The sequence below is a fragment of the Protopterus annectens genome, chromosome 14.part0 (assembly GCF_019279795.1).
Source record: "Protopterus annectens isolate FY-2018-M chromosome 14.part0, PAN1.0, whole genome shotgun sequence".
Classification (NCBI taxonomy): domain Eukaryota; kingdom Metazoa; phylum Chordata; order Ceratodontiformes; family Protopteridae; genus Protopterus; species Protopterus annectens.
Window position 1 is genome coordinate 908,062,014 of NC_056748.1, and position 25,140 is coordinate 908,087,153.

The following is a 25,140-nucleotide window of genomic DNA, read 5'->3' on the forward strand; positions in this document are numbered from 1 at the left end:
AATGGAAATCAAAGTCTAACCCAACTGTATCTGAAGGACTCAGAGATAAAAGAACCAGAAGTGGGATCTTTGAAAAGTGTAGAAGCAAATTATATATAAAAAATGGAAATTGTGGAGCAATACATGCAGGTTAATCTTTTGGAGGAGGAGTGATTTTTTTTATGGGACGGTAGGAATTGATCAATTTATGTAATGTTAAATTGATGATAAATATGCAAAAGAGTATATGTGATGAATATTCTTTACAACAATCAGTATGTCAGGTTTATTTTCTTTTATATAAATGTATGTCTATGTCTTAAGTGATAATTCAATAAAGCTGTTAAAAATAAAAAAGGTTTACAGTAAATGAAATTACAGTACTTACAACAAGTGAGATTATAATACTTATATATTGTACATCAAGCTGGCATGAGCATATAAAATTACACTGATATATATCACATTATTACATTATTTACATATTGTGTATTCCTACATACATTTACAAGAGCATGTATTGAGTAAAGTATTAATATGTGTTGCATATTCTGAACAACAAGAAATATGCATCTCTAATGTCTGGCATTATTTATTGACTGTAATTCTCTGTGATTTACCAGAAAACCAAAAATTTTACAAGGGACAGGATAACAACATGAGGCAAAATCAGGGATAGTCTAAAAAACTGGACAGCTGAAAAGTATGTGGACAGACACCTATTTTGGGTTAGTACAGGTCTGCAGACTGGAGAGACTCTAATCTCTTTTTGTCAACTTATTATATAATATAATGTAAGACCTATTTTATCTATGAACAGACTCTCCCAGTGAGAGAGGTTGTTGCTATGGGTCTTATGATATAACAGATTGTATGACAAATTCCAGAAGGAAATAACACAAGATTTCAGAGAAAGCCATAACTGTGGGAAGAGTGGGGCAGAATCATGCATACTCAGAAAACAATGGAAGAAATACTTAAGTCACATTATCTTTCCATCTAAGTTATGCTTACAGTGCTGGATTAAAGGGAAGACACACACTGATGAGGAAAACTTGATGTCTGCATGTATACCCTTAAACCATTATGTAAGAGAAGCAGGAGGATGTAGTCTCTCACATTATTCACCCAATACATAGTGTGTCCTCTTCCTGATAACAGATTTATAGCTAATAATGGATATCTCTTTAAATCTGATCTTTAAATCTTGTGTAAAAGATTTGCTTTCCTGAGACTGGATGAACTTGATTTGCCTCATAGTTCTGCAAGTTATTATAATTGTGATCTAATGCTCAACAATCTTAAAGTAAGGCAGTCTGACAGCTTTAAGCACTCAAACCAGATCAACCATAATTATCTCATGTTTATCCTGTGCAGTGTCAGGCTTTTGTATGCAGTTAACTCTTAATTTTATTTTGCTAACAAGAGAGAGCTACAGTGACAAGAGGGACATTTCTGCAGTGTGACCCGGCATCCCAGTAAAGACAAATGACCAGATGAGTGTTATTCAGTAACCAAGTGGGGGAAGACAGGAGTCAAGCTCACATTTGTAACTTAGTGTTGTTAGGCATTACTCTGATGTTTCTTTACTGTGCTGCCTGTCACTACATTTGTGTGATAATACATAATCAGAAAAACAGTGAACTCAGGCAAGGCTTCAAGCTACAGTATAACCCTTTAATAAGATAAAAATCCAAAGAACACAAGCGCTTTCACAAAATGCTTCTTCAGGTGCCATTCAACTAACTAACAGTGAAACATTACTTTAAATAGACAAAATCACATGATCAGATTAAACAATTAATCAAACTTCAAACAGTCCAATGCCCATACATATACTTTCTATATAAAATCAAACAGATGTTCTGTTACAACTCTTGTCAGCTTGTGTAAATAAATAAAATAAATGCATTAAAACATATATAAACATGTATATGGACAATCTATATGTATAAAAAGCATTTGCTTAATCAAACACTTAATGAAATAAAATAATAAAATGAACTATCTATAAACCAAAAAGATTATTTATTTATTTTTTAATTTTTTAAAGACTGGAAACCCCCATAGGATATAACATGAGTATAATTAACTAATACTTAAACTAATATAATAAAAAAATTAAAAAAAAATTTCAAAAATCTTTTTGGTTGCTGCGCAACTTATAATGGCATCTAGGTCCAAGGAAGTCATTGTTCCACTGTATTCGGCATTCATCAGACCTATCATTGAGTACAATGCCTCCATTGGTATGTACCTAACCAGGCATATCCAACAAATGGAATGTCCACATAGGTTCTTCACTAAAAGAACACAGGGCATAGGTAAAATGTCCTATGCAGACCACCTCAAAGCCCTATCCCTGTAGTCTGTCTCCTACAGGCTGTTGAGGGGAGATCTGTGCTTGGCATACAGGGCTTTGTCAGATCCCACTCTGATGAACCTGCTGCATATCCACTAAACAAACAGCACAAGAATTACCCATTCTAAAGACTTAAATCTTGCGTGTGATATAAATAGGACCTGCTGGAGAGACAGGTATGTATCCCAGGGACTAATACATCCCTGGAACAGGCTCCCCATCCATATGAAACAGAGTTTCTCCCTAACCCAATTCAAGTGAAACTTGGACAATTGGATGGGAAACCAGAAAAACATCACTGATTTGGCACCTATGTCTCTAATGGGCACAGGTAACCTGTAAATGGTTCATCTCCCAGGCCCCTTATCAAGGATACCAGAACTTGTCAGAGATTTGGAATGCATGGCTAGGCTTAAAAAGGCCCTTGTGGTCATTAGCCTAATAAACACCTATGAACCTATGAACTAGATCTTTTTTTTTCTTTTGTGTTATAAAATAATGATGCAGCTGCCCATCAAAATCTCATGGTCCACTTTATCAAATGGTGAATAGATATCCAGGAGGATCAAGAGAGAATAATAACAATGATATCTGTCCACAAGGATGTCATTAGGATCCTGACAAGTGAAGTCTGTGTAGTATATCTGGATGAAAAAACAGATGAATGGGTAACAATGTTGGTTAACACTTGAGTTGAAATCCATCTGCTCATGCACAACCTTCTCTAGAATCTCACCCATTAATGGAAGGCTTGAGACTAGTCTGCATTTATTTAGATCATCAGCATCTAAGCCAAGCTTCTTAACAACAGAAGCAACCCAAACCTCATTTAATAATGATGGAAAAACTCCATTTATAAGAGGCAGTTTAGTAGTCTGGTAAAGGACTGGATGAGTTCAATACATATAAGTAAGATGTAACCAGTTTGGCTGTAAAAAGGTCCAGTCCACACATATTTAGATGCATTTTGGAAACCAAAGTGATAAACTTGGTATAACTGGGGTTATTAAACTCTAAGGAAGAATAAGACAGAAAAGATTCAGCTGGACCACTGACAGCCCATTTGAGCAAACCAGGACCAACATTAGACCTAATGGAGGCAAGTCTTATGGTACAGTACTCATCAGCTGAAAAAGGCCTCTGGATGGCAAGACAGGATGATTTGCTACACCAACCCACAACCTGGAACAGCAGTTAAATTTCCTCTTATGGTTTGATACAGATAAAAGAACTGGACCTAAAACCAGTCTTAGTAGACATAATATGTTTACCCCCCTCCATTGTAAACTACAAGTATTTGAAAAAGTTTGTGATCTGGATCTTAGGCATCTTTTAAAGAACTCATATTGTTCTAACCCTCACAATTTATTGACCAGAGAAAATATTTTATTGAATGAGATGTGTAGTGATCATAATGTGAGGGTAATAAAAACTGATAAAGGAGGAGGGATGGTCATTATGGATCCCACTAATTATTTTAATCATATGAATGCTGTACTAATGGATGATGCTTATGCTTCTGAATATATTTGGTATCCTGAAGATACATAAATCTATTCATATACATATATTATATATATATATATATATATATATATATATATATATATATATATATATATATATATATCGCCTAGTACCTACCTATGAACCTATAACCCCCCCCCCCCCAAGGAGACCCATTATTGATGCTAAACAGCTCAAAACCAACTTAATTGCAAAATATTTGGACATTATGTTAAAAGATGGATTAAGTATTCCATAAATTTGTACAGATTTGTGGGATTTTGGGGGGAAGTTTGTGAAAATATTGATAAGACTGTAGTATACTGGAATTGACTGGAAACAATTGAAATGAGACTGGAAGGAAAGTCTTTATATGTTAATTACCCAAACTTGCGCTGAACAGGTGCCAGTTTCTCCTTTATGTGTCAAGTCTTTTGCACTTTTCAGAATGAATTCTGCACACACTGTAGTTTGGTTAATAAGGCCTTATTAGATATTAACAATATCCAAATATCCAAATACTGTCTTCAATTACAGTCTGTGGAAATTCTGGAGTGCCTGATAACATTAAATATATCCAAAGTTTCTATACGTATATTCTGATAATAGCAACTGAAACAGTCTTTTCCTCCTGAATAATATGAATATGTAACCTGACTTCTGTACTCCAACTCAAGTGTCTGCTCTGCAGTCCAAAAACTAACTTCCTTTCTGGAATGCTGGATATTTAATCTTTTCTGTATGTCAAATCGAACTAACTTCCTGACTTCACTGACTGTATCTGAAGTATATTCTCATAACATCAAAGACCCTGTAATGTTTTACATGATTCTTTAGCTTTGGTTTCTCAAGCCCTGTCTTGGACATGTACCTTATCTATCATTCCATTGCAAGTACATCTTTCCCTTGAGAAAGGAACATTCTGTATTTCTGTATTTCTGCACATATCATGCTTTATCTTTCCTTTCTAATGAATTGTCTTTCCCTGAAACTAATTGCATACATGAAAACACAAGTCTGACTCTATATTTCAGGCCTATTATTCTACCTTGTGTACTATGATGAATTCTCTAGGAATACCCTCACTCTAACAGGTCCCCCTGAGGTCCCTGATGAAAGTTTACAGGGACCTTATTTTGTATTAACCTTATATTTGTATTGCTAACTACTGTATTTTGGTTTGAATATATGGCTTTATTCCACCTGACTCATAATCTGAAAATAAAATTTCTTTATCTGGTAAATAAACTTGCAATTTTAATTTTGACCACTTAGTGTCACTTGAGCATTTATGGCCTGTTTGCATTGACATAATTACCCTATTACCTAGATTCATAGTCTTTAGAGTCTTTAAGTCTAAGTTCTGATGTATGTATGATATATTTAAAACCTGCACATTATTCTGAAAAGCAGTGTCTTTTAATTCTGTGGTTTCTAAAACTGATTAGGGCAGGTAATTCTTTTAACTCTTCTGTTCCAGAACAGCATGGAGAAAATACCATACACATCCTTTACCTGTCTATGTGAATCTTTTAAGTTAGACAGAGGACAAAATGTTAACCCTGCCTATTTTTCTTCCCTATCTCTGTATGCTGTATTGGTAAAATTACACTGTCTATTGCCTATGTTGTTTATTTTCTGAAGATTAACTGAAATCGTCACTAAAGGAATAATTTTATAACTGGTTTTGAAGCATAATTACCATATACTCTATTAACCTGTGTCTGTAAATTCTCATCTAGATTTGTTAGCAATACTATTTACCTTTTTTTAACTTCTATGTGGTGTAATAGATGTCTGCCTTGTAAATTTGTGTCTGAAATATCCTATAAATATTTATGGTCTACAATAGTTTACTAAAACCTATGCTTTCTGTATTTCAGATCTATACCTCTGCATACTCTATCAAGTGTCCTTTTAACTTTCTGAAAAATGTACAATGAAGTGCAGCGTAATCTGTAAATTAACAAATTAAGCCTGCCTTGTTATAGTGAGTATATTGAATTGCTACCAATTCTTTAGATAACTTATCTTAACAAGCCTGTTATACATAATTATGTCACTTTATCCTTAAAACTGACTGAATAATGTGAAGCAGAAATGTATAACTGCGTATTAATGTTATATTCTGAAACTGGACTGAAATGTAGTATACTGAACAGAAAACTGAATATGAATGTCATATTCTGAATCTTGACTAAATTTACATTACTGGACATCTAAAATAGCTGTGTATAAATGCTATAATCTGGAAACTAACTAAAGTAATACTAAGGGAGTATCTTTTGCCCATGTTATCTAAACACAGATAAAAGCATAACTGAAAACTGGTAATGTTATATTGTGGAAATTAAACTATTGGTACCTTTTCCTGTTAGTATTGTCTGAATGAACATAGATAAACTGAAAACTAGTACTGTTGTACAATTGTCTGAAAACATGAGAACATTTATCATAGGTTCATAGGTAGGTACTAGGCTATCGGCCCAAGGGCCTAAGTAAGCCTAGCCAACAAGGTTGCCTGGCTTACGCCACCCAAGAAAGTTAATTTCCTGTGCCCCTGTTGAGCAGAGCCACAGAAGTGATCCCCGTCGTGTATTTCCTATTTCTCATCCACTCATCAAGATTTTTCTTGAAGAGTGCTAATGAGGAACTTTGCTTGACATAGATAAGTAGCTTATTCCAGAGTATAGGAAGTCTCTGGGACAGGAATCTATACCTCCAGCATATCCTGTTTATTGTGGTGACAAGGTTTAGGTCCCTAGAGCATGTAGCTTGGAGGGATTGGGATTTCTTTAGGTGTAGCATGTCCAACAGCTCTGGATTTAACATAGCTTTATATGTTAGGCAGAGATCTCCTCGGAGTAGGCAATATGCTGCACAATAAAGCTGGGTTTTTTTGAGACAGTCAGTGTAGGGCATCTGTCTGAGGCCAGTAATCCTCTTTGTGATGTAGTTCTGTGGCCTTTCCAGCTGCTGCAGATGTCTTGTGAGGTACATTCCAAAAGGGGCGTTGTACTCTATAATGGGTCTAATGAGTGCCGAGTAGAGGGGAGGGGAACAATGACCTCTTTTTTCCTGGATGAGAAACCTTTTGTGATGAGGTGTGCCACTCAGAAGGATTTACTGACTACTGTGGTGATGTGATTATCAAAGGAGAGACTACTGTCCACCTGGGTCCCAAGGTCTCTTATCACACATTCGGTATTAAGTAGACTGCCATTCATGTGGTAATTCATGGGTACAGAGTTTTTACCAAAGGGGATGACAATGCACTTTTTGGCATTGAGCTTGAGGCCATGCCTTTGACACCAGGCATCCGTCTCAGTGAGGCCCTTCTGTAGGATGTCCACATCATTTGGGGACTCAGCTATGGCTCCTAGTTTGCAGTCATCTACGAACTTTGTTAGCCATAGGCCTTCTGTGTTAGCCTGTACTTCAGAGAAGTAGATACCAAACAGGAGAGGTCTCAGGACTGAACCCTGTGGTACTCCACTTGTCACTGGTTTGAAGTCAGATTTGGAGACTGCAACTTTTACAGTATGGGTTCTGTCAGTTAGCCAGTTGGCAACCCATCTTGTGACATAGGGATTTATACCTAGGTTAGTGAGTTTAGCTATAATTCTAGAATGGGGGATGGTGTTGAAAGCCTTGGTGAGGTCAAGATAGGCTGTGTGAACCACCTTACCCTCATCTACAGCTTTGGCGACTGCCTCAAAGAAGTCGATCAGGTTCAGAAGGCATGATCTGTTTTTTACAAACCCAAACTGGGTGGGGTCCAGAGTTTGGAGGTTACCAATATCTTTGTTTATGAGTTCCATGAAGATACATTCCATGGCCTTGCAGACCAGGCTCATCAGGCTAATAGGGCAATAGTTCCCAGGATCAGCGGTGGCTTCCCCTTTATGGACTGGGATGTGAGCACAAAGCCTGATGTGAGACTATGAACATGGTGCTTAGGTGGGAGCCAGTTCATTCTGAAGTTCATGTAAAACACAGCATGGGATGTTGTCCGCTCCCATGGAGGCTGTGTTTTTGGTTTTAGAGAGTGCAGCTTTTACCTGCATAAATATGATTACAGGGACTCTGCATTCTTCCTGTATAGATATGGGCCCTTTAGGGGGTGAGAGGGGGGTAAAGTTAGCACTGAACCTATCTGCCAGGATGTTGGTAATATCAGTTGGTTCTGTAATTTTCTTGCCGTTGTGCTGTAACTCAGAGCAGATCTGGGTGTTGCCATTGAGGTTCTTGACATAGCTATAGAATTCTTTGTGGCTGCCCTTAGAATCACTGGTGATTTTTTTTGTAGCTAGCTTTGGAGGATCTTATAAGGGATCTCAGCTTCTTACTGTGGCTGACCAGGGAGCTCCTCCAATCATGGGATTTTACTCTCTTTTGCAACAGTTTCTTCCTTCTGTTGTAGAGTTTGTTTATGGCAGGGGACCACCAGATTAGCTTCCTTTTTTTGAGGATAGCGTCTTTGTTCTGTTTGGGATAGCATGATCCATGCACTTGTGTAAATGCTTCTAGAGTCCATTTGTGTAGGATTCAGCAGTCGTAACTGTATTGTCCATCTGTATGGGTGTAATGAAGTTCGCTACTTCTGTCTTAAGAAGCATGACATTGGCTTTGGAGAAATTTGTTACTGTGGTTTCCTTAATGATGGGTGGGGGTGGGATGCGGATATCTAGGGTGATTAGCTTATGGTTGGATCTGACCAATGATGAGTTGACTTCAGGTGTGGAACACCGGTCACTCATGTTGGTAATGACTAGGTCTAGGATATTGTTGCCCCTTGTGGGGATGTGGATAAGTTGATCCAGGGCATTAGAATTTATAAATTCCAGCAAGCATTGAGCAAAGGAGTTGGTACATGAGTAATTTTCTCAGCTAATGGTGGGGTAGTTGAAATCACCCATTATTAAGGTGTTTGGTTGAACCATAATATTTTCCAGTATATCAAGAAAAGACGAGTGGGAATCCTGGGGCATGGTGGGGGATCTGTAGCAAGCTACAATTTGGATTGCAGTTTTGCCCAGAGTTAGTTGCACTTGGATAACCTCGGATGCATTAGACTGCACAACTAGCCTGGAGGTGTAGATATCCTTAATGAATATGGACACACCTCCCCTTTTAGTGTTCTGGTCCAGGTTAGATGGCCAAAAAGTGTGGTATGAGTTATAGCCTGGTAATGCAGGGGTGCTCTCTAGAGCCTTGAATCAGGTCTCAGTCACTGCACAGATATTGATGTTCTCCATTTTAAGGAGTGCCTCGAGTGAGTGCATTTTGAGATTTAGACTTCTAGCATTGAGTAACATTACCCTCAGTTTTTGCTTGCCTGTTCCTGTTATGGTGGTGAATTTGTCATTTGAACCTTGCCTAAAAAAGGCATTATAGGGGCGGCAAGACCCTTAGCCAGTATCCAGAATCCCAGGGGTGACAGGTGCAGGCCATCTCTGGCAAAGCATCATGGTCTGTCGACCATGCCGTCCCAGGCAGACAGATACTGGATCCCCTTAGAATGACACCAGAAGCCTAGTAAATTTTTGAAGAAAACCATTTTATCCTTGTACTGCGGTATCATTCTGGGCAATGGCAGGATGCTACTCAGGGCTAGGGTCATACCTGCCTGGGCTACAAGATCGGAGAGCTCTTCCATGTCTCTTTTCATGCAGTCCAGGGAGGTACATCTCAGGTTGTTCACACCAACATGGACAATGACAGAGTCATATTTGTACTTGTGAAGTGACCTGAGTGCGTGGGTTATGTGGCAAATCCTGGCACCTGACAGGCAGCTGACAGTAACCTTCTCCTTGTTTAGCCTGGTAAGTGGGACATCAGTGTCCCTGACTATAGAGTCACCTATGACTAGTGTGTTGGGTACGTTGTTTTGCCTTATGGGCTGTGGTTTATTGGCACACTGAGTCTGTGGGCTATGTGTCATTTGGGTTGTGTTGGGGGGTGGAGGTTGCTTGCATTTCTGCTTTGGAGGTCTCTGTTGCTTGAGCAGATTACTACTGAGAGCCTCTGCAAATGTTTTTGTGTTTCTATGTGTGGATTTTGATGGTGCAGGTTTAATGGGACTATGTGATGAATGTGGTGTGGTGCAAGTGTTTACCTTCTCCTCTTGATTGTCAAGTTCAGTCTTGGTTGGAGAGAGAGCTTTACCTCCAGTTTGGCTAGATAAGTGCATCCCTCACAGGTTGTGGTGTTGAGTGGTAGGAGGAGAGGGTTGTCTGTAAACATGAGACAATTGCTACATTGCTCCAAGATGCCCAGATTCATCAGATAGACAGGAGAGAACACTGGGAGATTACCCTTGGACATGCCTGAATAAAAACCTACTTTCCTCTAGACAAGTGAGGAAAGTAAATATAAGAGCTGTTTTTCTCTAAGCAAGTGAGGAAAGTAAGTACAAAAAAACATTTTCCTCTAGGTAAAGAGGAAGGTTGAGCTCTGTAGTAATTTTTAGCTTATTTGGTGCTAACAAGTTCTGAACAAGTGCTGAGCACCAATAAGCAAATTCAAGTTCTAAAACTAAGAATCTGTACCTGGATCTTGTGGTACATAGGCTACCTAATGCTTACCACTCCCACTGATAAGCTAGAATGCTTCCCTCCAACACAGAAAGGCTTGGGGGGGCTGAGAAGCTACAAACAGTCCTGGATACAGGAAATCTGTATCTGGACTAGACTAGTTACAGGAAAGGTGAGAAACAAGCGCAAATGTGGGCTTTTAAACCAGAAAGTTGAAAAAGATGGAAAAACTGCCCAAACGGCCAATAAACTACAATTTCTTGGCCAGAAACCACTCTTGTGGCAGATAGGCTACCTAGTGCTAACCACTCCCACTGATAAGCTAGAAGGCTTCCCTCCAACACAGAAAGGCTTGAGGGACTGAAAAGCTTACAAGCTGTCCTGGATACAGCAAATCTGTATCTGGACTAGACTAGTTACAGGAAAGGTGGAAAACAAGCGCAAACACAGGCTTTTAAACCAGAAGGTTAAAAGAGATGGAAAAACTGCCCAACCGGCCAAAAAACTACAATTTCTGGGCCAGAAACCACTCTTGTGGTAGATAGGCTACCCTGTGCTTACCACTCCCACTGATAAGCTAGAAGGCTTCCCTCCAAAACAGAAAGGCTTGGGGGGCTCAGAAGCTACAAGCGTAAACGTGGGCTTTTAAACCAGTAAGTTGAAAGAGATGGAAAAACTGCCAAACGGCCAATAAACTACAATTTCTGGGCCAGAAACCACTCTTGTGGTAGATTTTTGACAGTGTTACCTGCATACAGATAAAAAAATAAATGAAATCTGTTAATGTTATATTTTGGAGACTAAACTATTAATAGCTTTTTGTCAGTAATCTCTAAACATAGATAAATACATAAACTAGTATGTTATCTAACTGTCTGAAAACATGAGACCATTTATATACTTCCTTTAACTCATACATTTTAACTTTAAACAAACGTTGAAGAAATAATTGAAACACATAGACAGTCAACTTCTGCATCACAGCTCTTGCCAAATTTTACTCTGCATTATCCCAGTCACTGATGAGGTTTTGGAAGACCTGCTTTAATGTCTAAGTGTCCTTTTCATAGTTAGGCCATTTAAACCTCTTCCTCTCTTTTGCAAAGCTGGGTGGCTGAAGATTTTGATTGTATTTAGTATCAGGTCCTTAAAATAACATTTGCAACTTTAACAATTATAAACTGGTAGCACTGCTTGTTGCCTTGACTTTATTTACATCTTTCTGCATGAAATAAACATTTGCTGCTAATAAACTTTTGCAAGTCTGTAAGCAAACTCAGAATGTACTACAGTGACAACGAAAAGCTGTGACTTCATTATTAAATCAAACTGAAACTTCAGTGACATTGTTTTTCCTGTCATAACCTCAAATGAAACTAAAGTATTAATATTTTAATGCTTTTTTTCACTTCTGTACCTTTATAAAATTAGTCTTAACTGTTGAACTTTCTACTTTTACTCTAATGACCTTCAGGTCCTAACATATTATTCTGTTTAAAACTCCACCCACTCTAAAAAGTTGTTTCTTTAGCTGATATCATTTAACTTTTCAGTACTGCTGAATGCTGCAAGGATTTATTATTACTGTCTATAATTTTCTTGGATAAATAGTAAGAACTATAACTGCATAAACTATTACTAAGAATGCTGCCTTTAATTCAGCTTGCTGATCTGGCCTATAATCTGATCTGGTGTGCTTGGTAAACTGCAATTTCTGCATGAAATATATACAGTTTTAAACTGATTACATAGAAACTTTTATTAATAGAGTTGAACTGATCTAATTCTGGAACTTTACTTGTCTGCTCTTTATACAAGCATAACATAGGAGTTGGAACTGTGGCTTTAGTGACACATAATATTTATGATGCACTCTTTTCATTCATGGAATCTGAATGTTTGATTCTACTGTCACTTTTAAAATGTAGCATTACTTTAAGTTGTACATTCTGTAAACCAGCAAAACATCAAGATATTATTTATGCATTGCAACACCTTATTACCATAATACAAAGATCTTAACAATGTCTGATAAACAAAGCATGAACACAAAAAATGATTGTCAAATATGTAACTGTAAACCCTTTATTCTGTAAATTAACTTGATTGAACTGTCATTTCTGGTATACCCTACACAACATAGATGAATATAGTTACCCTTTTTTCTTACAGGCCACACCCAATATGCCTTTTTGAGCACTTTAGCTGTGTCAGCTAAACTGGAATTTATTTTATCTTTAACCCATAAATCTGTTTGTTTCTGTCATAACCATTTTTTCAAATTCTGTACATTTGCACACTCTACTGCATGCAGATTCTTACAAGTGTCATTTGTGTGCACTACTGTACATTCTGTAGCATTTTTATTTTTTCATAAAATCTTGTTCCTGAAGTCTAAAACAACATATAACTCTGATGACATGAACATACCTAGTACAGAGCTGTTACACTTTGAACTGTTAGCTGCTGTAATCTTTGACAGTTTAAATGCTGACAAAACTACATTTGTGTCCTCTGCTAAAGGTCTATCTGTAACTGAAGTTGATTTGTCTGTGTTAATCAGCACATCATTCCAAAATTTTTCTGTAAACAATGAAATACTGTCATTTCTTTTAATCTTAAACAATGACAGATAAATGCTCTGGTTTGGTGATGGACTGCCACACCCTTTACAGATAAACTGAAAATCCTTTGTTATTAAACTAGCAACAACACTGACTTGAGCTATAGGATGCCTTTTTTCTTTACTTTGCTCTGAAACAGTAGTTTGTGATGAACCCTGTATATTATTTATTTTATAGTGATTAAAATCTGTACTCATCTCCCCTCAGTGCAATATTTGCACTGGCTTGTACACTGATTGTGTTTTCATCTGTATTTACCATATTGCTACTTAACTCTGTATTTTGAATTACATGTGCTGTAGCATTAGCACTGATGTTTGAAAACTGTAAATCGGAATTACTGACAGAAGCTTACCTATTCTGTGAATTATGAGATATTGTGTCTGTTATGGTGTACTGCTGTGATTTAACCCTTTTGCATTTGGAAAGATGTAACATTCCTGAACTAATAACTTTTAACTTTAAATGAACATTTCTGGAGCACAGTTTTTAGACTGTTTTACCAAATGTTTCACTTTAAACCAAACATTTACTGGTGTCTTACCTGTAGAAGTATTACTTGTCATATTTATACAAAAGGTATGCAAATTACTTTTATTGATGAATTTAAACTTTTCTGAACTATTAGCTAAACAGTGCATATAAAGTCTTACATAATTTTACCATTCTGGAAGAATATGTCCTCTTGTCTGCAGATTTTTAAACCTTTTCTTGCTTTTTGGCCATGTGATGTCACACTGGAGCCTTGAAAGTTTGCAGAGATTATGACGTACGTAGCCATTAACTGAATAATGTCTTTTATGTTCTGAAGGAGCACTGCTGAAGTCTGTAGATTTTTTTGAAATAGTGCTGGTCTGTTAAAGTTCCTTGAGGCTTTTTCTGAAGTAAATGCTGGTGCTCTGCAATCAGTCTAGCAGCTGCAATTGTATGCAAAGGTACATTGTCTGCTCTGGCTGTTTTCTGTATGAAGTTTACATCTGGAATATTGTGGTGTCTTACTGAAAGATTTGCTGTGTAAGGAATAACTGTAGTGCTGTTGGCTGTGGCCTTATTCTGTATGGAGCTGACTGTCTCCTGTCTGTAAAAACACTGGTGTGCTGCTGAAAAGTCTGTTAAGAAACTTTTACTGTAGTTTCTGATACACCAGAAAAAAATTTAACTGTAATACAGCTGTCTCTGTTGAAGTTCTGAAGAAGTGTTCCAAATGAACAGTGGTATCTGTAGTCTGCTTATAAGGTTGCTTTGAATGAAACACTGTAGACTGCTCTGTACAGCACTCATAGACTGACTATTGATGCAAGGTTGGTATGGGGTTTTGGGACTTACTTTTACTGCTTCCCCCCCAATTCATAGTGGCTCACCATTGAGAATTGATAAGACTGCAGTATATGTAGTATACTGGAATTAACTGGAAACAACTGAAATGAGATTGGAAGGAAAGTCTTTATCTGTTAATTACCCAAGCTTATGCTGAACAGATGCCAGTCTCTCTTTTATGGCCCAAATCTTTTGTACTTTCCAGAATGAATTCTGCAAACACTGTATTTTGGTTAATAAGGGTTTAATAGATGTTAACAATATCCAAATATTATCTTCAATTACAATCTGTAGAAATTCTGGAATGCTGGTTAACAATAAAAATATCCAAAGTTTCTGCATGTATATTCTGAAAATATCAACTGAAACAGTCCGTTCCTCCTGAATAGTATGAATATTTAACCTGACTTCTGTACTGTGGCTCGAGTGTCTGTTCTGCAGTGCAAAAGCTAACTTTTGTGCATATAAAGTCTTACATAATTTTACCATTCTGGAAGAATATGTGCTCTTGTCTGCAGATTTTTAAACCTTTTCTTGCGTTTTGGCCATGTGATGTCACACTGGAGCCTTGAAAGTTTGCAGAGATGATGAAGTATGTAGCCATTAACTGAATAATGTCTTTTATGTTCTGAAGGAGCACTGCTGAAGTCTGTAGATTTTTTGAAATAGTGATGGTCTGTTAAAGTTCCTTGAGGCTTTTTCTAAAGTAAATGCTGGTGCTCTGCAATCAGTCTAGCAGCTGCAATTGTATGCAAAGGTACATTGTCTGCTCTGGCTGTTTTCTGTATGAAGTTTACATCTGGAATATCGTGGTATCTTACTGAAAGGTTTGCTGTGTAAGGAATAACTGTAGTGCTGTTGGCTGTGGCCTTATTCTGTATGGAGCTGACTGTCTCCTGTCTGGAAAAACACTGGTGTGCTGCTGAAAAGTCTGTTAAGAAAAACTCTTACTGTAGTTTCTGATACACTGGAAAAATGTAACTGTAATACAGCTGTCTCTGTTGAAGTTCTGAAGAAGTGTTCCAAATGAACAGTGGTATCTGTAGTCTGCTTATAAGGTTGCTTTGAATGAAACACTGTAGATTGCTCTGTACAGCACACATAGACTGACTATTGATGCAAGGTTGGTATGGGGTTTTGGGGCTTACTTTTACTGCTTCCCCCCCAATTCATAGTGGCTCACCATTGAGAATTGATAAGACTGCAGTATATGTAGTATACTGGAATTAACTGGAAACAACTGAAATGAGACTGGAAGGAAAGTCTTTATCTGTTAATTACCCAAGCTTGTGCTGAACAGATGCCAGTCTCTCTTTTATGGCCCAAATCTTTTGTACTTTCCAGAATGAATTCTGCAAACACTGTATTTTGGTTAATAAGGGTTTAATAGATGTTAACAATATCCAAATATTATCTTCAATTACAATCTGTAGAAATTCTGGAATGCTGGTTAACAATAAATATATCCAAAGTTTCTGCATATATATTCTGAAAATATCAACTGAAACAGTCTTTTCCTCCTGAATAGTATGAATATTTAACCTGACTTCTGTACTCTGGCTCGAGTGTCTGTTCTGCAGTGCAAAAGCTAACTTCCTTTCTGGAATTCTGGATATACAATCTTTTCTGTATGTCAATGCGAACTAACTTCCTGACTTCACTGACCGTATCTGAAGTATACTCTCATAATACCAAAGGCCCTGTAATGTTTTACATGCCTCATTAGCCTTGGATTCCCAAGCCTTGTCTTGCATGTGCCTTAGCTATCATTCCATTGCAAGTACATCTTTCCCTTGAAAAAGGAACATTTTGTATTTCTGCACATCTCATGCTTTATCTTTCCTTTCTAATGAATTGTCTTTCCCTGAAACTAAATGCATACATGAAAACATTAGTCTGACTCTATATTTTCAGGTCTGTTATTCTACCTTAACGAACTATAATAAATTTTCTAAGAATACATTCACTCTAACAGTTAGTAAAACTCTTTTTTTGTGTGAAAGCCATTTTCTTGACTATTGATGTTAAGGACTTATATACTGTTATTCCCCATACAACTGGAGTATCGTGGCTTGGAGAGTCCTTAAACTTGTATATATCTTTTCCTTCCTCAAAAAATTACTTATATATCTAATTGAACTGGTTTTGAAAAATAATTTCATTCACTTTGAAGGACAACTGTTTAGACAGAATATAGGAGTGGCAATGGGGACAGGTTGTGCCCTCAATTTTTCCAGTTTAGTTATGGCATACTGGAATCACTTTACCTTTTTAATAGTAGATTCCAGAACTCCTGGTCCTTATACACCAGATTCCTGGATGACATTTTTATCTCATGGACTGACACATAGGAGAATCTGAATAGATTCATAGAGTATATATATGGCGCAGTAGAATTTTTAAAATTTACCCATAGTACTGATTATGATAATATTTCCTTTTTGGATGTTGAAATCAAGAAAGATTTTTTGAACAACAGATTCAGTTCAGGTATATGTAGGAAACCCACTCTTTCAAATTATTTTCTTCATTTTGATAGTTGGCAGCCAAAGCAAGAGAAAAAAGTAGTGGTAAAAGGGCAATTAGTCTGGTTAGTTAGAATGGTATCTGATTTTCATGGGTTTTTATCTGAATGTGATGTTTTATTAGATATGTTTTCTAACAGAGGTTCATAGGTTCATAGGTAGGTACTAGGCTATCGGCCCAAGGGCCTAAGTAAGCCTAGCCAACAAGGTTCCCTGGCTTACACCACCCAAGAAAGTTAATTTCCTGTGCCCCTGTCGAGCAGAGCCACATAAGTGATTCCCGGGGTGTATTTCCTATTTCCCATCCACTCATCAAGATTTTTCTTGAAGAGTGCTAATGAGGAACTTTGTTTGACATAGATGGGTAGCTTGTTCCAGAGTACCCTTACCATTTTACTAAACCTATTAGGGACAAAGTGGTGAAGAACAGAGAAAGAGGTTTCTATTTACCATTGATTTTAAATACAGTCAGGGAGACATCTATTTACCCTAGCTCAAATCACAAGGCATTTGTTTTAACTTACACCCTTGATAATTTCCATATTTCAGATATACTATTGAAAAATTGGAGTCTGTTTAGAGGGAATACTGAATTATTGAATACGTTGTGATGTGCTCCACTTATTATATAGAGGAAAGGGAAATTTTAAAGAACATTTTGGAAAGTGAGAGGTATTTAACAACTAAAAATACATAGATTATAAACAGAACAAGTCAGAAAATAGGTATGGTTAAGTGTGGTCTTTGCCACCAGTGTTCTTACATTTTAATTCTAGACAATATTAAAGCAAAAGGTTCACTTATACATTCAAAGAGTTATTTTCCTGTGATTCTAAAGGCATGGTTTATATTACCTTATGTCAGCTTTGCTCAGCATTTTGTATTGGAAAAACTAATACAAAATTAAACGAACTTATATATGGGCATTGTTATGACATTCGTTTGAAAAAGAATACTAAGGCATTAGCTAAAAAACTGAAAATCATGTGGCCCACTTTTTTAAGTTTTTTGTATTGGATCATGTTAAATATGACCCTCGAGGTGGCTTTTATGATGAATTGCTTGAAATCAGTGAACTTAGATTGCACGTGTCACTACATGCTTTGAATTTTCCAGAAACAACGTATGTTCTATTAACTCTATTTTAAAACTTAAACATTATGAAGTTTAATCAGGTATATATATATATATATATATATATATATATATATATATATATATATAGATATATATATATATATATATATATATATATATATATATATATATATATATATATATATAATATTTTTGTAATTTTAATATTTTTACATATTGTACTTTTTTTGTAATTCATATTACTTTAAATGGGAACTGCTACAAGCAGTATTAGTTAGCTATTATACTGATTGGATGTTTTACACCATGTGACCTATTGATGGAAGCTTTAAATAGTTGTTGATATTTTAATTTACTATTCTGATGAAGTTCCATTTTATTTGGAATGAAAGAGCTAAACACATATCTTTTTCAACTCACTGTTATATGGTCATTTTTGCTGTGCCACTGGTTGCTTTTTGTTGGTTTTTGGTGCTGCAGACAGTTGTTTGGTTCAAAGCTTATAATGTTGCAGAATCAAAATCCTAGGGGACATAATGGCCAGAAATACAGGCCCGCGGCTGGTTTTGAGCCAGGTTTTGGTAATAAATGCCAGGTCAATGTCATGATGTAGTTTCAGTATTGTAACAGACTGATTCCTGGCAGACTTGGCACTAAAACACACCATCTTAGTTGGAGATGCAGGACAGCATGTCCCACTTACTTGTCTCTCACTTTACTCAATCTGGCATTACTTCTCTGAATTGCTTTCTAAAATGTGTGTAGCAAATATGTTTTTGTTTTTATTGAGAGAGAGAGGAAAACAAGAATGATTAATGGAGGTTCAAGACATTGTATCATATCATTACATTTCATTATTTCTAACACCTGATGCATAAAGAAATTTAGCTCAAAATGATTCTCCAAGTACCATTCATAAGTAGAACTTAACACCCTTTAGAGCCCTCTTCCAAGTTTTACTTAAAAGACACACATCAGTAAAGCTGTACAGAACACAAATCTGCTTCACAAAAAATCTCCCCTGGCTTCTGATATACCCAGTTGCAATGATTGCAATGGCTGCACTGGCCAAACTTTAGCAACATTGTCGGTTCATACATCATTTGATTACTCTGTGTCTCAAAGTCACATTTATTATAATGCTTATTTTAAAGCTCTGTCAATAAAGTTTGATTTCTTGGCATAATTCAGAAAACCACCATTTAAACTCTGTAAAGCTTCACATACTTTTCTGTCATTTGGGGTAATAGATATTTACACTAATAAAGCTCCAGTAAAATTCTCACTACTGATAACAGGTGTTGCCTTGAGTAGCACCCAACAACTGGAATGAGAATGTATCTATTATGCCAGGAATCTACAGATGTACAAGATTAGTGAGCCATAGCTCTCACATCCAGATATCCGTAAACGTAAAATCTAAAGCTTTTGACATTTTTGTAGCGTTAAAAGATATTAAAACTTTGCATATCTGTCTCTCTGAGCACACTTTATATATTTAAAGTGCCTGTAGTGATATGTACATGCCTAGAAGTGATTAATAGGTTCATAGGTTCATAGGTTCATACTAGGCTATCTAATTCTGTTCCAGAGCGAAGGGAGCCTCTGATTTTTTCTTTCATTATGTTTTGTTCTTCTTTTGTTTTAAGCTGTTCATTTAGCTCCTATGCAAAAACAGCTAATGGTTTTTATCTCTGTTATGCATCACAAGGCCTACCTTATTTTATGTGAGTGAACTATTCCTTACTTTGAGTATGAAAATGTATATTTTCACATAAGACTGCTTTATGGCTATAAATGAATGATACACACACACACACACACACACACATATATATATATATATACATATATATATATATATATATATATATATATAGAGAGAGAGAGAGAGAGAGAGAGTGCCCTACAGAAAAGTGTCATCCTTCTGTTGCATTGAGAGACACCAAATCAGTAATGTTACTGTGGGATGCACTTTGGCTTTTCAAAGTCTGATCTCACAAAGATATATTCATTCTCCTCAGCCCTAAGAAAATACAGCTTTCCTATAAGCTTTGGACATCATAACTTTAACATAAAGAGGAAAGGGAAGAAAAAGACTGAACAGTATACCTGTTTATTATTTAGTTTATTTCTTTATTAATTCAATTATTTAGGTTTTGTTTACTGAGGTATTATTTGGCTTGAAGTCAATTTTTAGTAGACTCCTGGGGAGAAAATCTCCATCTAGTTCTCAGTATAAAACCATATGCTTTTATATGTAAATATGATGAGCAAGCACAATAACAATAATTACAAATATAATAAAACAAATAATTACAAATATAATGAGGGACATAAAAAATTAATTACATAGTACTAAGTTGCTAACGTTATACATATTCCAATGCGCTGATATGCTGAAAATTCACAACAGTACAGTCAGAGGGTTTATACTGAGGTACAGTCATACAATGGAATTTCATTTTACCTGCCTAAGAATTCATATACCTTTTGTTTTATTTCTATTTTTTTTTTTATAATTTTATAAACTTGCAAATCTATAGCCATAGGTTCAAAATATATAGCGATGGCATACAAAGTCAGGAGCTTGTTTATTTCATACACTGTTGACAAACTCAACATAATGTAATAAACACATTTTGGAATAGCTTAGTGGTTCAGTGTGCAATTTTTTTTGTTTTATGATTATCTACTCTTTATAAAGAGCCAACAATCCATTATGAACATCGAGTAAGAAACCAGCACAGTTTTAGACAATACGCCAAAGAGATTGATGAAGTTAGAACACAGAGAGACAGAAATCTATGGTTAGAGATATAAACAACTGTATGATCTGTGTGCATATAGATACTATAGAAATTTATAAGCCAAGAAAAGTTGTTAATAATGATGCTGAAAACAGCAAACATTAGAACAGACTTTGTGAATACAGTCATAGGTAGCAAACAGTTACAGAAACAGAGAAAAGAAGGTCAGATTAGAGGTAGAAACTTGGCATTAAAGACAGCATAGTCAACCATACTGCATTCTTGTGGTAAGCTAAAAAAATGACCTGTTTTGTGGTAAAGCAAAACATTCAGTCATTTTTACGTTCCCCATATGCGCTGCATCAGCAAATGTGACAACTCTCTTCAGATATGGTCCCTAGTACAATGTAAAGTGTAGCAAGTGATTTCTCACTACAGTAATGCATTGCAGGCTGATCATTTCTGTTTCCATTGTTTTCCTGTAGCTCCGCAGCTTAGTATTTTATTTGGAACCATACTTCTCAGCCTCTTACAGCAAGAAACCTGGACAAAGCCATAATTAATGGGGGGGGGGGTCAAAGACCTCAGAATAGGTACAATTTTTAAATCTTGCTCTTACAAACATATACAGTTGATATAAGAAAAGGTTTTTCTTAGCATGTATTTTCTAAAGAATATGAAATCTGAAACTCAAATATCAGTCATTATTTTCTAATTCCAGTCCTGAATGACTTGCAAAAGATTTGCCAGAAATGTATGAGGAAAAGACCAAAAATATGAGGCAAAAATATGGACAGTTAAGAGGTATGTTTGAAACAGATATTACCTTCTTACATTAGATGAAGTTATTCATTTTCTTTGCAAATAGTACCTGCAATCCTTTTCTTCACCTGCCTTTCATTCTCTAACTGATTTTCCCTGATCAAGTAATTCTTTCTGGAGTTATTTCATCCAAAGTGTTTCATCTTACTGTTCTTTGTAGTGAATTTCCACTGTCCTTCATGACAGCCACTTGAGTATCATTTACAGTTAGAGATCACTGTGGTATCTGTGATGATCCCCACCAAATGCTAAACTAATCTGAAAGCATTATAGTACCCAGCTATGACCAAGTGAGGAGAGCCATCTCTATTATCTAAGTCCTTACTGATGTGCAGGACATTCCCAGTACTGATATGCCTCTCACCTGCTATGATTTAGGCATAACACTATGATTTTTGCCCTCCAATTTAACATTATTCCATCTAGATTTATGGTTTATTTTCATATAGTTACACCTACTGAAGGGTTCAAACATTATCATGTAAGTGAACAGAAACTAAACAAAGACTCTGACACTAACTATACATGGTCTACTATATGAAGATATTCTTGTCTGAAAAATAAGAAAATGTTCCTCTTTCTGACCCTGGAGTATGATTTTAAACACGTGTTATGATTTTTAATGCTTAGAGGTTGAGAGGTATGAGTACTGATCAGTATCGAAATGACCAACATGAACATAGTCTCTTTGTCATGAGGAGCTACAACAATCTTATCTCAAAGACAATCTTACATGGCTTCTAGTACTTTGATTTCTGACACTTGATGTACTCAGAATTTCCTAGTCAATCCCACCCCTACCTTGAGCATGTAAAGCTACCAGCTTATTTCCATTAGCCCCTCTCTGCTTTCTCTCTGGTTATATCTCAGTCTTCTTGCTCATTTATTTCAGACTGACAGTAAGCTAATGAGATGAGTTGTAGCGACAACTGATGAATCTGTAATTGTTTTACTTATTGTCATTATAGTCAGTTTACCCAGATACATGTGTTAAAATCATCATGCTGCTGTTTCTACTCCAGTACAATTTTAACATTGCATTCAGTTGCAAAACTTGTAAATGAATATTTGTATTTTGCCTTATTAAGTTGGGCTGGTAAATTTCTAGAAAAAAAGAAATATAACACATAATATCCCTATTATAATCTCAGTCTGATGCCAGATAAATCAAAACAGAATTTTGTATTTTCTCTAGTTAATTTTCAGTGTTTAAAATCCTAACTGAGAATGCATGTTATTATTCATTCATCTCTAATTAACATAGGTTACCAGCCAAATAAAGGGGGCAAAAATAAAAGGATTATATGCACCAACACTATATATACACTGTAGACAAAAAAAATGATCAGAACAAGGTAAAATGTAGCTATATTAAGGTATAATATATTACATTTTTTGTCAAAAAAGAACTACAGAAATCTATCTTTAACACAGACACAATGACATTTCTACATACAGTATACACTTCATAAACAGAGATAGCTGCATACAAACCAACAGGATTTTTTGTGTAGAAATTCAGTGTCCTAGCAACCACTTCTGATATTCCTGTGCATCTTAGGTAAAACACAGAAACTACACATAAGCTGTGGATTGTAATTAGTGCAATAAGAATATAAAGTATTCCTAATATGTTCTGATATTTTGGTTCTACGGAGTGATTTTGTCTTTCCTGTGCAAAACACACTACTATATTTGTTATAGTTTCATGGGTAAATACTAGGCTAGCTGCCCATGTGGGCCTTTTTAAGCCTATCCAATTTCCCCTCAAAGATTAGATTCAAACCCTGTACCTTGTTCCCAAGAAGTAAAGACCTTAATCATTATACAATTATGCATTACTGCAAATAAACATTGAAAATAATAGAGCAGTTTATAAAGCCATGACTCAGATTTGTGGTCTGTAACTAAGTCATTAGTTTGTTTAAAAACATTTCTCTACTTAAGGGAATATAACTTACAATAATTTACTGAAATTGAAATAAGTAAATCAATGTCTTTAATAAGTGTAACTCTTTTGTAATCAAGCCTAATTGTTCTTTTGTAATATAGTTTATTTCTGAATTGTGTTTCAGAATGTGCCAGTTTATTTCAATAACTTATCTAGTCTTATTTTATATGAGATGTATAATAATAAATGAAATATTCTAATTTCTGTTCTTTAGTTGGTATTAAAGGGGACTAGGTTAATCCATATTCATACTTGTATGAAAATGCTACACGTGGAATTATTAACATTCTGTTTCCAAATTGTTCCCTTTTATAGATATTTATTTTGGGGTTGTATATTAAAATTTGCAGATGTTATCAGTGCCTACAAAACAATATTGTGATCTATTTTTGTCTGTATAGTTTGTCATCCATTTGCATATCATACTAAGGAGATATCTAAAAATCAGTTCTTGTCTAAGCTTAGAATGTCTATATATGTTAGCAGGTATATATCACTACTGTATGAAGGGTCTCACCTATATGGAAGATGAAAGGACACTGTTAGCTTTGGTGGAGTCCTCAAGAACCTGAGGTTTGTTAGGAAAGAACAAAGAAAATCTCAGTCCATTAAACTTTTGATGCAAGGCACAATCTTTAGTATATAATATTCCAAAATAAAGAATGTACAATGAAATTATTTTAAAAGACTATGTATTATTAAATCTGATTCACTCTATTCACTCTGTGTATTTTACAAGGTTTAGAAAGACTAACCAAGATGAAGCATGGAACAATGAGAATGTCAAGTGTATCTCTGTTTGCTTCTTGGTGTATTATGTGGCAATAAAGATGTAATGTCCCTGAGAAGATGAAAGGCAAAATGTTAGGGAATAAGATAGCAACTATGTCTATTTTATTTCCATTGGCATGGCAGGAGTGCATATAATTTCACCATTTTGTGAAGTATGTTATATAAACCTAATAAAAGAGCTCTGTACTACCTCCAGCAGAGAAAATACATGAAATGATGACAGATGAAATGTACATTATATTCTTTGTGAGTTCATACAAGGAATTTAAATAGAGAAACATGTGCAATTATTTTTCCTACTTCTAGTACTGCTAAAATAAGTCAAAAGTTAATCTAGTACCCATTTGCTCAGTTTAAGTACAACCTAGACCATTGGATGGGTAATAGGAAATTTATACCTGGCCTGGCATCCATGTCCTTTATGGACAGAGGTAGCTTATAAATACCTGGCCCTCAATGTTCTATTTGGATACAGGACATCATTATTCTTTCAGGAAAACTTGGTTAAGTTTAGAAAGGCCCCACTCCCTGGGTCATTAGCCTAGTAACAATCTATGAATCTATAAATATGTTTTTCTAATTATGTCTGACATGCAGATGTTGAATGTTAAATTGGTGTCAACTAATGTCTCTATGTCTTTGATGGAAGCAACCGGTCTGCTTAATTTCAGTATTGCAAATTGAATTTAAAAATACAATGTAATCAATCTGTAATATAAAGATGTTGCTGTCATTAGATCTAGATCTGAAGTGAGACTTATCAGCCTATAGATAATTAGTTACACAGCACTGCACTTGAGTGCATTTTTCCAAATATACAGAATGTAGCCCATGTGCCCCTTACATTAGTTAGTGCTCTCATAGGAGTGTTACAGGTT